At 36.0% G+C, this 15,205-nt stretch overlaps 1 pseudogene; it reads left to right on the top strand.

Annotated features, from left to right (window-relative positions):
- The first annotated feature begins 14,035 nt into the window (after nt 1-14,035).
- Nucleotides 14,036-14,908, top strand: LOC120240001 (annotated as a pseudogene).
- The last annotated feature ends 297 nt before the right edge of the window (nt 14,909-15,205 follow it).

The following is a 15,205-nucleotide window of genomic DNA, read 5'->3' as shown; positions in this document are numbered from 1 at the left end:
AAGGCTGGGTGGATATATATATTCCACTCTCCACTTGTACAAATGTGGGCCACCAATTCATACTGTTTTATGGCATATGGGTGGCGCTGCAGTTCATTTTCTCTCCTGGTCCCGCTGACACCTTGCCAGTGCAAGTGGGGCATTGTCTGAGACTGACTCTTTGCTCTGAATGAGCCCAGCTGATGCCAGGGGATAAGAAGAGGGAAGCCAAATACCAACTAGTGCCACTTTCTTCTTATCCCCTCCTTTTATCTCCTGATGCCAGCTCTCTGTTGGGCCCCATTGACACTACAGTGGGGTGTGAAGCAGAGTGGTGATGAGTCCCACTTCTCATTGGCTCATTAAATCTCTACTGCCAGGTGGAAGTAGAGGCTTAACATATTTCTGGACCTACTACTACCAGCTGAGCAGGGCAGTCAAAGCACCCCCTGTTCTTGCTGAGCAGGAAATGGAAGATCAATATTCCACTCAGCCATGCTGATACTAACATGGCAAGGAAATCAGAATCTTGTCTGCTCTAGCCAGGAGGTAGAGAGAAGGGTAAAAGAATCCCTGTCTGCTTGGCCCTGATGGCACCATTAGGTGGGGAGATTGAAGCACTACTGTTTGATGTCCCTGTGTGGGGGATGTGGGAGCTAAAATCATGGGGGAGATGGAGGGTTAAGGATCAGCTCTCTTCTTGGCCCATTTGAAACTGTGGGAGTGTTTATATGGGGGTGAATTTTCCACTGGTGCTTGGTTTGAGTAGGGTAGGTGTTGCCAAAAATGATTCCTGTTAGGCCACACTTTTCCTGGTATTTTGACTAGGAGGAACAGGCTTTCCTTGGAGACATTTTTGGAGGTCTACACCTGTTAGAAGTTCTGGGTTGGAGGCTTCTGCAGGGCCCTGTCTGAGATCCCTAGGAGGCAATAAAGAAACACAGAACTCATCTCAAGTCTCAGGGTCCCTAGACAGTGTGACTTCTTTTTTCTACTTTCAGAGACCATCTGTGATTGTTTTTTGTTGTGTGAATGGTGAGAGGGAGGATCTGAAAGGGCTAATTTATCTTGGTCAGAATTGGAAGTCACCAACAATATGATTTTTCCTTTCCTTTCCTTTTTTTATTTTACCAACAGCATCTTTTGAAGAGCCTAAGTTTTTACATTGTATGAGATCCACGTTATCATTTTTTTTCATGGACCAGATGCCACCATTAAATAAAATGTTGGCTATTGTTTTTTCACAAATGCTCTGTATCAGGATTAAGGAAGTTCCTTTCTATTCCTAATTTGTTGGGAGTTTTTTTTTTTTTTTTTATCAGCCATATATGTTGAATTTGTCACATGTTTTTCTACATCTGTTGTGATGATTATGTTTTTTCTTAGTTTGTTAACCTCCTGAAGTAGTTTGATTAATTTTTGAATGTTAAACTTTGTATTTCTGGCACAAACCCCACTTAGTTGTAATGTGTTATACTTTTTAGGTTTGTGGGATTTAATTTGTTAAAATTTTGTTCATAAATTTTTCATTCATTTTCACTAGGGATTTGGTTTGTAGTTCATTTTTTATTATTATTTCTTTGTCGGGTTTTGGTATCAGGGTTTTCCTTAGATATTTCTTGGTTTAGACCTTCTGAGTGCCCATAAACCTCATTTCTATTTCTTGTTACAGCAGGTCTTCTTTTGATATATTCCCACCTTGCCAACAATAATTAAAGCCTCTGATGGTTAGTAATTAACTTCAAGGTCAAGAATAAATTAGTATATATTTGAATTACAATCTTTTGATTTATAGTGGCCCAAAAATGAAGGTAATTAAATGTTACAGCATTAAACTATGATCAAATCTTTAAGGATGAATATTCAAGTAGTTCATTTAAATAAAAAGCCTGAAATAAAAAACTAAAATTTTTGCAAGAATTCTTCTAACTACTATTTCTGCGCCAATTTTTTTTTAGTTTTTTTTCCTAATGAAATACTTTCATGGCCATAAAAATATATAAATGCAGAACATACTTGAACTTGTTCCTATTTTTTCCCCCTCTGTTGAACTTTACTAAACTATTGTGAACCAATTATGCAAATTGGTGATAATTAATTTGCATCTTTAGACAAGTGAAAGCTTTTTACAAAGGATGGTTATTAAATGTTTTGTATCTCTAAGGAGGATGGAAGAAAAAAAATAAATCCTTATTACAGGAAGAAATATGGGGCTTGCAGAACAAAAATATTGCAATAGGGATTCTTTGACCTTAGTTCTGGTACCACAAGGAGAGCCTGCTGGTTCTCTTTCTTGTACTAGTTCTACATGGTGAAATTCCCTCCATCTTTAATTATGATAATACCTTAAATTTGATATTTAAATTAGGTAATTATTAGACATTCAATTTTTATTAAAAAATTAAATGGTTATAAGATTATCTGATAAACAGAACATGAATCTTCCATATGTTTCAAATTTTTAAATTGTTTTCCTTTGCTCATAAAAAGCTTAGTGCAAATCTTCAAATTTTCAGGTAGTTTTAATAGCATTAATGCTTTCAGAACTACTCTTGTGATGTAACCTTATTTGAAATGTTTCCATTTCTTGATAACTGTGTTTTCCACTTCCATTCTTTGCTTGAAATGTGTCAGATTTAATGGGATCTAAAATGCTCTAGTGCAAGGTTATGTGACTGTACAGTATAACTTGAATGAAAGCATTATCACAAGTAAGCTGCTATTGAAACTTGGCACTTTATCAACATTCTCAGGTATTTCACATTGCAACAGGGGAGAGGGTCTTTTCTTCAGGACTTTATGCCTTCTATTGACTAACTCAGAGTGAGGGAACGCTTGGTATTCCTTCAGTCTAGATTTTCAAGATAATTAACCCCTGAAAGATTTTGGCTTTCAGGAGTTTCTCAAAATTTTGAATTTACCAATTAAACTCTGTTTCTAAATTATTTTTGGAGTTTTAGAATATGTATTTTCTGCCTTTATATGGTATTTGAGTAGAAGATGAGGTGTTATATATGCTATCTTTATCAGATATACACTTTATTTAATATTCATAATAACTCTGGACGGTAGGTAGTGTTATATGTACTTTCTTTTTTTTTTAATGGTAAGCAGAGGATGAAGCTCCAGCTTGGAGAGACTCTGTGACATATTCAAGATTACACAGCTAATTGATAGTAGAGCACATACTAAATCCTAGGCATACTTGAACCTATAATGCATGATTTTGTCTTGAACTAGTCAAGATGGCCTAGTACCCATTTAGAAGAATGATGAGTAGAGGTGGAGTTTCATACAATATTTAAGACACCATGAAGACTTATTCTAAAACTCTTTGCAATGTTATCTAAAATCCTAAATGTTCAACTGTGGCAGATGCACAATTGACTGTAAAATGAATGAGCATCATTTTGGTTTTCACAGGAGTTAGCCAATCTGCTTATCAAAACTTGAGAAATGTAAGTAAAATCCCATCTTTCTTCTTCCACCCGATTAAAATTCCATAAATTCCATAAATCCCAAAATTTCATAAAAGCCAATATTTTGATTTGTAAAAATTGTAAAATAAAAGGTAGTAAAAGTAGAATGGAATTAGAATATCCTCAAATCTTTGAGTAAGATTAAGAGCTTCCCCAGATATCTTCTACTATTTAAAAAGCCTTTTCTTGGCCAAAAGTATGATTGTATGGCTAATATTGATGGATAGAATGTTATATTTATTTTATTAAAGAAAATTTTATTTTATATTCTTTATTAAAATAAAACCTTTAGTTTTTAACCAATTGAAAGATTGATTTTGTTACCCATTGTCTTGTAAAAAATGAGATTGTAAATAGGATTGGGGGAATAGTTAAGAAAATTACAATTTATTTTTTATCTCTCTACATGTCTTCATTGCCTGAAGGATCTCATTAGCCTTTAAGTTTACTAGGCAGTCACAAAACTCTGATATTTGAATGAACATTGGTTGATTCTCGATAAATCCCATAAAAGTATCACATAGTGTGGCAGATTCTGTGGACATCTCTTTTAGAACTTGGGAGAGCCCTTTGGAGGGCTGTAGTTGCTGCTGGTAATGACTCACACTTAACATCTATTTATCAACTGAAACTACCTCATCCAAAGAGGTCTGAGAGTCCCAAAGTCATGTTTTGACTGGTAGAGGTACCAAGTACTCACTGCCTTGCCTCCATATGGGAGATAGCAACCTGATAAAATCCTACAGTCAGACTTAGGCTAGGTGCACCAGAAATCAATTCCTTGCTTACCTTCTTTGACTTTTTGCCTTGCTTCCTTCCCTTCTCCTCTCTCCAGAGAATACTCCCTTAAAAAACAACTTGCACAATTCTATTCTCAGAATCTGCTATTTAAGGGCTAGACTTAAAACATGTGGCAATTTAACTATCAAAAATTATCTTCCTTGCCTATATTTCAAGAGTGTACCCGGGTTTACTTTTGAACTAAATAGATGCCTTCATGGCCTATATAGCCATGAAGATTGCTGGCTGTGTTACTTGATTCTATTTTGCCTTTTCTCTATTTCCTTCCTCCATTGTTGGAAGAATACTAAGGTTATATATTATAAACATTAGAAAGAATTTCATAAGCTGTTGATATGGAAAGAAAATTCTCATATTATTGGTACTTTTGAGGAAATTACTAAGAGTATGACACATAGCAATGTCACAGTCAGTAGTAATCACCTCCTTTCTTCCTGTATGCTTTTAGAAATAATTTTATAATTGCTCTTCTGTCTGTTCCAGATTTTATTGTGTCCCACCCATTTCTTCTGCTGGAAGGAAGCTTCTCTCTGTGTGTTTTATATATTTGCCAGTTTTACATGATTGGAAATATAACAGATATGAAACAGAGGCTGATTTTTACCCACATTTGATATGGATACCATTCATTTATAACAAAGCTGTTTTGCTATTACTGAGAAAAGTAAAAAAAAAGCAAACAGCTGGCTTGATGGAAAATCTGCCCTAATCCCTGGAGAATGAGGAGTTCAGACGTGATATAAGCTGACAGAGGGTGAAAAAATAATCTTCAGGACGGTAAGTTAGTGCAGCTAGAATGGGCAGGAAAGGATCGCATACTAGAGAAGAGAACACAGCGTATCCTGGGGCCACACAGTTCACTTAGAAAATGTGACATTGAAGAATGAAAATAGTAAGCGTACCAGTGTTAACAGTAATGAAAGAGTGCTAACAATATAGAAATTAAGTTTTGGATAGATCACATATAAAGGAGCTTCATCTGCTTCAAGTCCTTTTACAATTATTGTTCTTTCTCAGTTGATATTTTCCTCAACACCAGTAGAGGCCTCCAGACACTTCATTAAGTAAACAAACACACCAGCCACACACAGGGAAAAGGATGATACCCATTGTGTTCTCTGACATGGAGAGGAATCAGATGGAATCTTTGATGATTCCTCACTGAAGGTGGTTTCAGTGAGAGTCAACAATGATTAGAAGAGGTGCTAAACTTTGTTGTATAACCTGCTCAAATACCCGTTAAAAAAATACTTTGGTCCAGAAAAGAAAGTCATGACACATGTAATTATTGTTATTTTAGATCACATTTAACTAATTATCACAATGTGAGTGTTTCTCTGTTAACTGTTTAGCATGTCAATATGACCATTCTATCAAGCCACCTAACTTGCCCCGTATTCTTGGACTTAAAACACTGTAGTTGAAGAGGATGGAAGCAAGGTAATTTGTGGACCCCAATCTGAGTTATTTGGCAAGTCTTATTTTTCTGTCTCAAGTTGTGAACTGAGTGTAATTTTAAAGGCAAAGTTTGTGAATAGTAGCCATGAAAACTTTACAGAAAATACAACTAACCCACTACAGAACCTACTAATAAGCAGTGTAAAGCTCCTCTTTAATTTTCAAATGTACATGCATTTATATATATGATTGCAAATAAGCAACAAGATCTGCTTGCTCATTATTGATTAACCACGTATTTCCCCCTCAGTTTTAGTGAATAATCAGAGTTAGACATCAGGTAGGTCCCGGGATGTCCGCTGCTTCAGAGGTAAAGCCATCAGATTCTGCCTGCACTGGTAAACTCCCCTCAGCCCCAACCCCTAATTAACTGCTTTAAGAAACTCCAGCAGCTTCGTTTTATATTAGACACTTCTCTGACTGTACCTTTAGCTGACAGTATAAATACATTCATTTTGCTGTCACATTAATTGATTTTAGCTAATTAGGAGCATTTTTTGGGCTTTAATTTGATAAGGAAGTGTGAATGCATTTTTCCCCCACAGCAGGTTTGTTATTTGCTAGGGTATTAGGAGAGTGTTAATTAGGCACAGTTCTTCTGTCAGGTTGATGGTTCTAAACACAGACTAAAATAGGCAGAGCAGAATCTGGGTTTTGGCTACCAGTGTGATTTGTCAGAGTAGGTTAGTTACCTCTGGAACGGAACTGTGATGTAGGTGAGTGTGTGTATGCTAAGGAAGCACCAAATCTCTTCTTTCCTTGCACAAATATTTCCCATAGCTGCAGTCTCCTTTTCCTCCATGTCAAAACTTTGCAGAAAGCCTTCTCTCCTCAGTCAGTCATTCTCTCCCAAACCCTCCAGCCACCAGTTTTGTCTTCAGCCTGGCCCTTCTTCATTTTAAGGTGAAAGTCACTGGTTTTGAAAATTCGCTGGCCCTGAAGTATTTGCAGAAGATCTCTTGAAGAGTTTGGGCCCAGGGATTTCTTTGTTTGGTCTCTTCTGCTGAAGGCATAACCGGGCTGTCAGTCTGCTGTCCCTAAGCATTGAAGCAAAGGGAAACAGACAACAGAGCAGTTGAGATTCCTGCTAGGAGCTTGTTTGTAGATGGAGCCCATTCAAGGTCTTTTGTTTATTTGTGAGGCTTTTCTTAGGGAATGCATAAAAAGGCATGTGAAACAATTGGCCATTTAGGGAAGGAAGAGAAGGCATGTTTGACAACTGCATTTTCAATTTTGTGGGAAATGCTCATTTAGATAATGTGAATTTTCTATGAAGACACAGTTGTTCTCTAAGTCATGTGCTTTGTATTTCCTTTGTTTTCCTCTGTAGCTCTATATTAATCCTTTACACATTTGTCCCTCATCCCCCCCATCTGACCCACCTATAAATAAATAGAAACAAATAAAGTCATCTCTGAACATCCTCCAGTTATACATTCTACCATTTTGATTCTGCAAATCAAACCTCAAATGTTAATCTCACTTCTAAAATTTTCAAAACCTTCATTGAAAATATCTGCTCTTGTCTGCCTTTTATACCTGCCTTTGAATCATAGAATATGTGCATGTAAAAGAGGGCGGGGGGAGGAGCCCCTGCACAGAATGCGGAGCCCTCTGACTGAAGTATTGATAAGAGTGGAAAAAAGATGATATTTGGAGACTCCATCCATCTGTTGGTTATAAACTTGTTTACTTGGTCTTTGTGAGTCTTACTTGTCTTCTTTGTAAAATGCAGATAATAATGTGTATCCTAGAATAGTTGTCAATATTAAATACGTGCTTTTCTTTTGTCATCCTGGTGTTTATCCCGGTCCTTCTTACTTTTAAAACAAAAATCGCATGGGGCGCCTGGGTGGCTTAGTCGGTTAAGCATCCGACTTTCGCTTAGGTCATGGTCTCGCGGTTCGTGGGTTCGAGCCCCGCGTCGGGCTCTGCGCTGACTGCCAGCTCAGAGCCTGGAGCCTGTTTCAGTCTGTGACTCCCTCTCTCTCTGACCCTCCCCTGCTCACGCTGTCTCTCTCTCTGTCTCCTAGAAATAAATAAAACATTTAAAAAAAAATTAAAAAAAATAAAACAAAAATCGCAGTCACTTAGCAATAGTTAGCAAATAAAAGATGTTTATGTGACTGCATCTGTAGTCCTGCATTAATATAAGCTCCATGAGGATGATGTATACATCTCATTTCAACACTGTGTCACCAGCTCCTGGCACGTGGCAGACATTCAGTAAATGCTTGTTGTATAACTCAGTGAAGTGTCCGCTCTTAGGGCACCTAATATTGATTTGATTGTTGTTTTTTTGTAGTTAAAATTTACTAGATAAAATCCAACATAAAGACAAAAGCAGTTATTTATATTCGTATTTGAAAGTAAGTCTGAAAATGAATTATGTATACTTTCCACTCAAGAACACAGGAAAAAAGCAAATCAAACCCAAAGCAAGTAGAAAGAAGGAAATCAGTGAAATACAAAACAAATATGAAACTGAAAAAATCAACAAACCAAATGTGATATTACTAATAAAATTCATAAATCTTTAATAAGAGAAAAGAGAGAAAAAAAACATTACCAATGTGATCGATTTAAAAAGTGGTTATTAACATGGATATTAAAAACAGTTTGAAAAGCAATATTGAGAAAATGTTAGACAACTACCAAGTAGGTGAAATTTTAAAATTTTATGAAAAATAATTGACCAAAAGTGACAGTTTAATCATTTTTTGAGGGTATTGAAAATATTATTACAAAAACTTCCCACAAGAAAACTTCAAGACCAAATGGCATCCTTATGAATGCTTCTTATATTTATAATGAGTGAGCTTATAAAAAACCGTTCCAGACTATACAAGAGGAGAAGAGGAGCACTTCTTTTTTTTAATGTTTATTTTTGAGAGAGAGAGTGAGCAGAGGAGGGTCAGAAAGAGAGGGAGACAGAATCTGAAACAGGCTCCAGGCTCTGAGCTGTCACCAGAGAGCCTGACGTGGGGCTCAACCCACGAACCATGAGATCACGGCCTGAGCTGAAGTCGGGACGCTTAACTGACTGAGCCACCCAGGCGCCACAAGAGGAGCACTTTTAAACACATTTTATGAAGTCAGTGTAACCTTGATACTAAAATTGGACCAAGACACTACAAATAAAGGAAGATTAATAACCGAACACAGATGTGAATAATCTTTAGAAATTAGCAAATATATTATATAATAATATATAAATCCCCATGATTCATATATATAAACCTCATTTTTAATGGGGTGAGTTAATAATGAGATCAAAGTTACAATTAGGTTTATAGTAGCACTGTTTTTAAAAGTCATATACTGGAAACAATCCAAATATCCTTTAACAGAATAAGTATATAAATTATGGCATGTTTATAAAATGAAATACTATACAGCTATGAGAATAAATGAACTATAACTAAATGCAAAAACATAGATGAATATCACAAAGATAGTATTGAGCAAAAGAATCCAGGCAAAGTATTATAATCAGATATTGGTTCAGCTTGGATGGAGGTAGTAGTGACTGGGAGGTTGTATTGTAGGGATAAGGTTGGAAATTGTTTTTTCTTGATATGGGCGACTGTTACTAAGATGTGTTCAATAGTGAAAAATCATTAACATATTCAGTTATGATTAGTGTATCTAAATGAATGTTTATAGTACTTACGAAAGAAGTTCATATGAAGCACACACACAAACACACACATGTAATAATGTAGCCTACTATTTGGCCTGCAAAGTTTAGCATTTGTGTCCATGGTATGTAGCTGCAAATTCCCATTGTGACCATTATAGTGTCTAACGAATCATATTTAGTATAAAGTAAGGGGGAAAATTAAGTAAATAAAGTAAGAACCAAGTTGCTTCATCTGGACAACAGGTGCTCTTATAAATGTATAGATACATGTGTCCACAATATGCATATTGTTTTTTTACGTATTTTTTATCTTAAGTGTTTACACTGTAATCATTCATTACTGCTAGTAAATAAAAACATATTATTCCCATTTTTAATGTCCAAAGAACATTTTATTACATAGATATATTAAAATCCATTTAAAAATCACCTTCCTTTGAATATTTTAGATGGTTTTCAAATTCTAAATAGTGCCTAGATGGGCTCCCTCTACAATGACTGGAGGGCTCTGCTCCTGGTAATCTGTCATATACATTCCATTTCATCACTGTTCACTGCCAGGTGCACACAATTCACATGGCAGAGAGAAGAGACATCTCAGTACGTCCGAGAGTCTTAATCATCCCTGAACTCTTCTTTCCCCAAATGGGAAATTTATTTTAAAATAACATTCCTTGAGACACACCTGTTTGGAGTTCTTAGTCTAGGTAAAGGACAATTCAAAACTTATTACCTTAAGCTCTGCTGTATTCGCTGAGAATGCTGGGATGTTAGGGAGCAATTGTTCCGAAACTTTGCAATACTTTACATTGTGCACATTTCTAACCGGAAAGTGAAATGCTCATTTTGTGAAGATATTCTAAATTCCTACTAATGCCTCAGCTTTTCAGGTTTTCTTATTTCAATAGAACCAAATTCTGGTTAAAAGAAAATGAAAGAAAGAAAAAGAAACAGAAGAATAGCTCTGAAAACTTACTGGTTCCTCATTTTTCTTGACACTGTATTTCCATCTAAATGAATTTTCATAATTCATTAATCTGTAGTTCAAAAGCAAGGACAAATGTGTTTCTGTGTCACCATAAATTTAAAGAAGAGTAAGAGAATGTGATTCTGACCTCATTGCAGTGAGAATATTCACAAAAGGAAAGCAAAATGACCCTTGTTCACATGAGATACTCCATCTATACACTGCCAAAGATAACTGACTCTTTCCTAGCTCTCCAGGACAGAGAGAATAAGAGAGGAGAGTTGCACAAAGCAGACCTGGCCAGAGACTCAAATTCTGTAAAACTTGACTTGAGTCAAGTGAAGAGAGAAGTTTCCTTTTTCAAATCACATGGTAGATGGCATCTCTTTCCTTTAAAGTGTTTAGATAAGATAAGCCAGTTCATAGTAATATATAGTGTCACCTTCCCAGGAAAATATGTCTTGGAGAATGACTGATTCAGTTGTTTTTGGATAAACAAACTTTAAGTGGTCTTGCATCAATTTCTTTTCCTTCAATCTGTCACTTTTCTCTGGTTTATAATGAACCCAGTCTGTTTGGATGTGTAAGTAAAAGTTCATAAAAACAAAACTAGTAGAATGGGGAAATGTGTTATCATGCCTTTGGAATGGTTTTTTATGCCTTTGGAAAAAGTTCTTATTGATTTTGTACTCTAATACCAAGGTAACTTTCAGTAGCCATCATTTGGGGGTAATTTGCTCTGATATCCTTGTGTACTGACCTGTTTGATAGAGTGTTTTTTTTCCCCCTCCCTTTAGAATTGTTGACCATATTAGGCTTTCCACAAGCTAGAGATAGAACTGCTTCAAAATCCATAGAAAGGTGACAACATAGTAGGATAAATGTACTAATTGTTCCTCAAATAAAGTCTCTGAAAAGATTTAAATGAACATCTGTTTGAAGAATAGAGCTATTAAAGGGAAAGTTCTGCACAAACAATATGCCATGCAAAATAGTTGTACAATAATGCTGTGAAATTGTTTAATTAACTCATAAAAGGGGGAATCTAGTAAAGGAAATGTATGCAGTGCACTCTAGGGATATTTGATAGTCTTTAAGAGCAGATGTGATTATGATTATAATTATTTTAGTAAATTGGATTATAATTTCTCTTTTTGTTGTAAAATAAGATACAGTATATTATGAATCCTAAGTATAAAAAAACCCCTTTAAACATGTAAAATTCATGTAAATCTTGACTTTTGTTGAAGGTACAGTACCACCATCATTACCTTTGTTTCCTTGAGGTGTACCTTTGTAAATACAATGGAGAAGAGTAAGTTTTCAGCAGGTAACTGGGTTCGATTTTATGTGTACTTTGTGGGAATTGGTTTCAATATTTTGTAGACATAACTTTCACCATAGATTTAGATCATAAAACATATTTTTATCTTTAGAAAGTACTAATTATAAGATCATGGTGTGTAGTGAGTATGGAGTAATTTTATTTTATTATCAGAGAAACTCCATCAGAGACCCTATAGTACGGAACATGAAGGCTGCAATGTTTTCTGGGGTTTTTTTATGCGTGAGGTCAACCAGTTTGACTTGAAGTGGATTCATTGACTACCATGATATATATTAAGGTTTTTTTTGATATTGACATGCAGATTTATCATATCTGTGCCCTACTATTATTTTTCACCCTTATTCATTTTGGAAATTGCATAATTTTATATTCATAACTTTAGTCAGTAATTATGGGAATGTTACATTTTCTGTATGTTGCCTTTATCACTCTTATTAACTAAAATTACTGCTAGAAGGAAATTAATCAGACAAATTAGTATTCTTATTCATTAAACCTAGATTATAGTAAATGCCAAGATTAAGACTAATGAAACAATTACTTATTTAATCATTATTAAAAATGGGGTCATTGCTCAGATATCTCACAGTAACTGCAGCAAGCTTTGGAAGTAGACAAATGAATGTGTTTTTCTTGACTGCTCTTTCATGAAAGCAAGATTATCATGACCTGCTTGGAGCTTTTCTTTCATATTTGATATTTTCCTTAAGAAAAAAATCTCTCTTACTAGAAAAAGTTAAAATTTAATTTCTTCAAAGGAAGAAACTTAAGCAATCCTGACTATGACTTTTCAGAATTTAAGATGTATGTGAAATTGTTCTAAAGTCAAGGCTATAGACACTTACAGGGAGAATATTTTGCTACTTTATAATAGTAGATACCATATTAGAAGCATAAATATTTACTTAAGGTATTTCTTAAAACAAATTTAAAAAATTAATTTAAGGTAAATATATATTAAAAAGCAAAAGTTATTATAGGGCTAATAGTAAAAATCCATATTCCTCTCCAGGTTATGTCAGCAGCTTCCTGATGCCCCATGCCAACAATATTTAATCCTTCCTCTCTTTAGGTCTTCTGAGAATGCCTTAATATTATGCTGATTTTCTTATTTCTCAATTTAGACATTAGCAGAAAGTTAGTGATTTTTTTCCTATGATAGCTAAAGATTTTATTCATACTGCTTCCCATATTTTATTCCCTCTCTGTGTTAAAAAGTTCTGGATTAGTAACTTTATTAGGAACTTTTGCTAATCTAAATATTATATTAAAAATATATTTATTTTTGTATCAAATCCAGACACTCTCTTGATTCTTGATTTGTAAGTTGAAAATTTCAGCATTCTTAACACTTCCTTACTCTGCTTTCTACCATACGTGGGTTGTTGAACAAAATAGTGGATGAAATTGGAATTTAAATTTGAATTTTATATAAACAACAACTAATTTTTTAGTGTAAGTATGTTCCAACATTGTATAAATTCATTATCTGTAGATAAAATAATATTTAATTAATTAGACTTGAGAAAGATGAATATATTGTGGGGATTAAAAAATAAGATAATCAATTTACCTGCATAACTCCTAAAGTTTTACACATTTGAGGTACCAGATAGCTCTATATTGGGCTTAGGAGATGAACCTAAAATCAGAAAGATTGGTGGAAAGTATGTTTAATCGAAGGAGTAGCTAGACTCCCAGATCACCTCCCTAAACCATCATGGCCAGGCTACATCCCACGTCAGAGGAATTTCCCAGTAGAGGAAATGAAGTTTCCATTTCTGGCACAGTTGATCTAAAAAGACTGTTAATTTAGGGGCAGCAAGCAAAACTAAGCATAGGGTATGGCCCTGAATTTGATACAAGAAGATTGAATGAAAATTTATGTTCTGTAGTGGGATTCTAACAGCTGCTTTTTCCTTTTTGACTCAGAATGGTGATAGCAGCACCACTGAGAAGTAGCCTAGAGAATTCCTATCCTGTGCTCAAAAGACTGGCTCAAAACAAAAGGTTTGCAGTACTATCACTGAGACATGTCAAGTGAAATAGCATAGTCTCTTCTTTATTGCTCATGGTAAGAGGTATCAATCCACGGATTTTTTCCTCCCCCAAACAGAGTTATAAGATCTCACTTTTAAATATAAATTGTTGGCCAGGGAACATCAAACACTGTAACTTCCTAATGCGGAAGGCAAAGACCAAAATGAACAAGTAGAAAGGGGGTACTCAGAGGAAACAAAGTTGATTTAAAAAGAAAGAATAAAACTTAAAAAAAAAAAAGGCCTTTCTGCGATACCTTGGGGAGGTTTCATATAATGTTGTTTTGCATTTCCATTGTAACTTAAAGGGAAACTTCCACAATGTTCAGAGCCCCTGATGTCCTGAAAATGAAGGACAAGGATGTCCTCAAATTCCTTACAGCAGGAGCCCACTTAGGTGGCACCAACTTTGACTTCAAAATGGAATAGTACATCTACAGAAAAAAAAAAAAATGATGGTATCTGATCATAAATCTGAAGAGAACCTGGGAGAAGCTTCTCCTGGCAGCTTGTGCCATTGTTGCATCGAAAACGTGGCTGGTGTCATGTCATATTATCCAGGAATACTGGCCAGTGAGCTGTGCTAAAGTTTGCTTCTGCTACTGGAGCCACTTCTATTTCTGGCCACTTCACTCCTGGAAACTTCACTAACCAAATCCAGGCAGCCTGCTGGGAGCCAAAACTTTTGGTGGTTACTGATCCCAGGGCTGACCACCAGGCCCTAAGAGAGGAATCTTATGCTAACCGGCCTGCCATTGTTCTGTGTAACACAGACTCTCCCCTGCACTATGTGTACATTGTGATCCCTTCCAACAAGGGCTCTCACTCAGTGGGTTGGATGTGGATTCTGGCCCAGGAAGTTCTACATATGTGTGGCACCATTTCCCATGAACAACCATGGGACGTCATGCTTGATCTCTACTTCTTCAGAGATCCTGAGAGAGTGGAAAGGAAGAGCAGACTGCTACCAAAAAATGCTGTGACCCAGGAAGAATTTCAGGGTGAATGGACTGCTCCAGAGTTGATTGCTACTCAATCTGAAGTTACTCACTAGAGGTGGGCAGGTGCCTTCTGTTCTTGTTCAGCAGTTCTCTACTGAACACTGGAGTGCTCAGCCTGCCACTGAAGACTGTTCTGCAGCTCCCGCTGCTCACGCTGCTGAGTGAATAAGGAACAACCACTGAGTGGTCTTAAGCTGCCCTTCATCAAAGGCAAACAAGGTGGAAATAAAGTTAACAAAAAACAGGTTCTAAATTAGAGGGGCGCCTGGGTGGCTCAGTCGGTTAAGCTTCCGACTTCGGCCTCAGGTCATGATCTCATGGTTGGTGAGTTCGAGCCCCACGTCAGGCTCTGTGCTGACAGCTAGCTCAGAGCCTAGAGCCTGTTTCAGATTCTGTATCTCCCTCTCTCTCAGACCCTCCCCTGCTCACGCTGTCTCTCTCTCTCTCTCTTTCTCAGAAATAAATTAAAAAATAAATAAAAACATTAAAA

Source organism: Hyaena hyaena, unplaced genomic scaffold, assembly GCF_003009895.1.
Source record: "Hyaena hyaena isolate Hyena2069 unplaced genomic scaffold, ASM300989v1 scaffold_246, whole genome shotgun sequence".
Classification (NCBI taxonomy): domain Eukaryota; kingdom Metazoa; phylum Chordata; class Mammalia; order Carnivora; family Hyaenidae; genus Hyaena; species Hyaena hyaena.
This window is presented reverse-complemented; position numbering and strand designations above follow the sequence as displayed.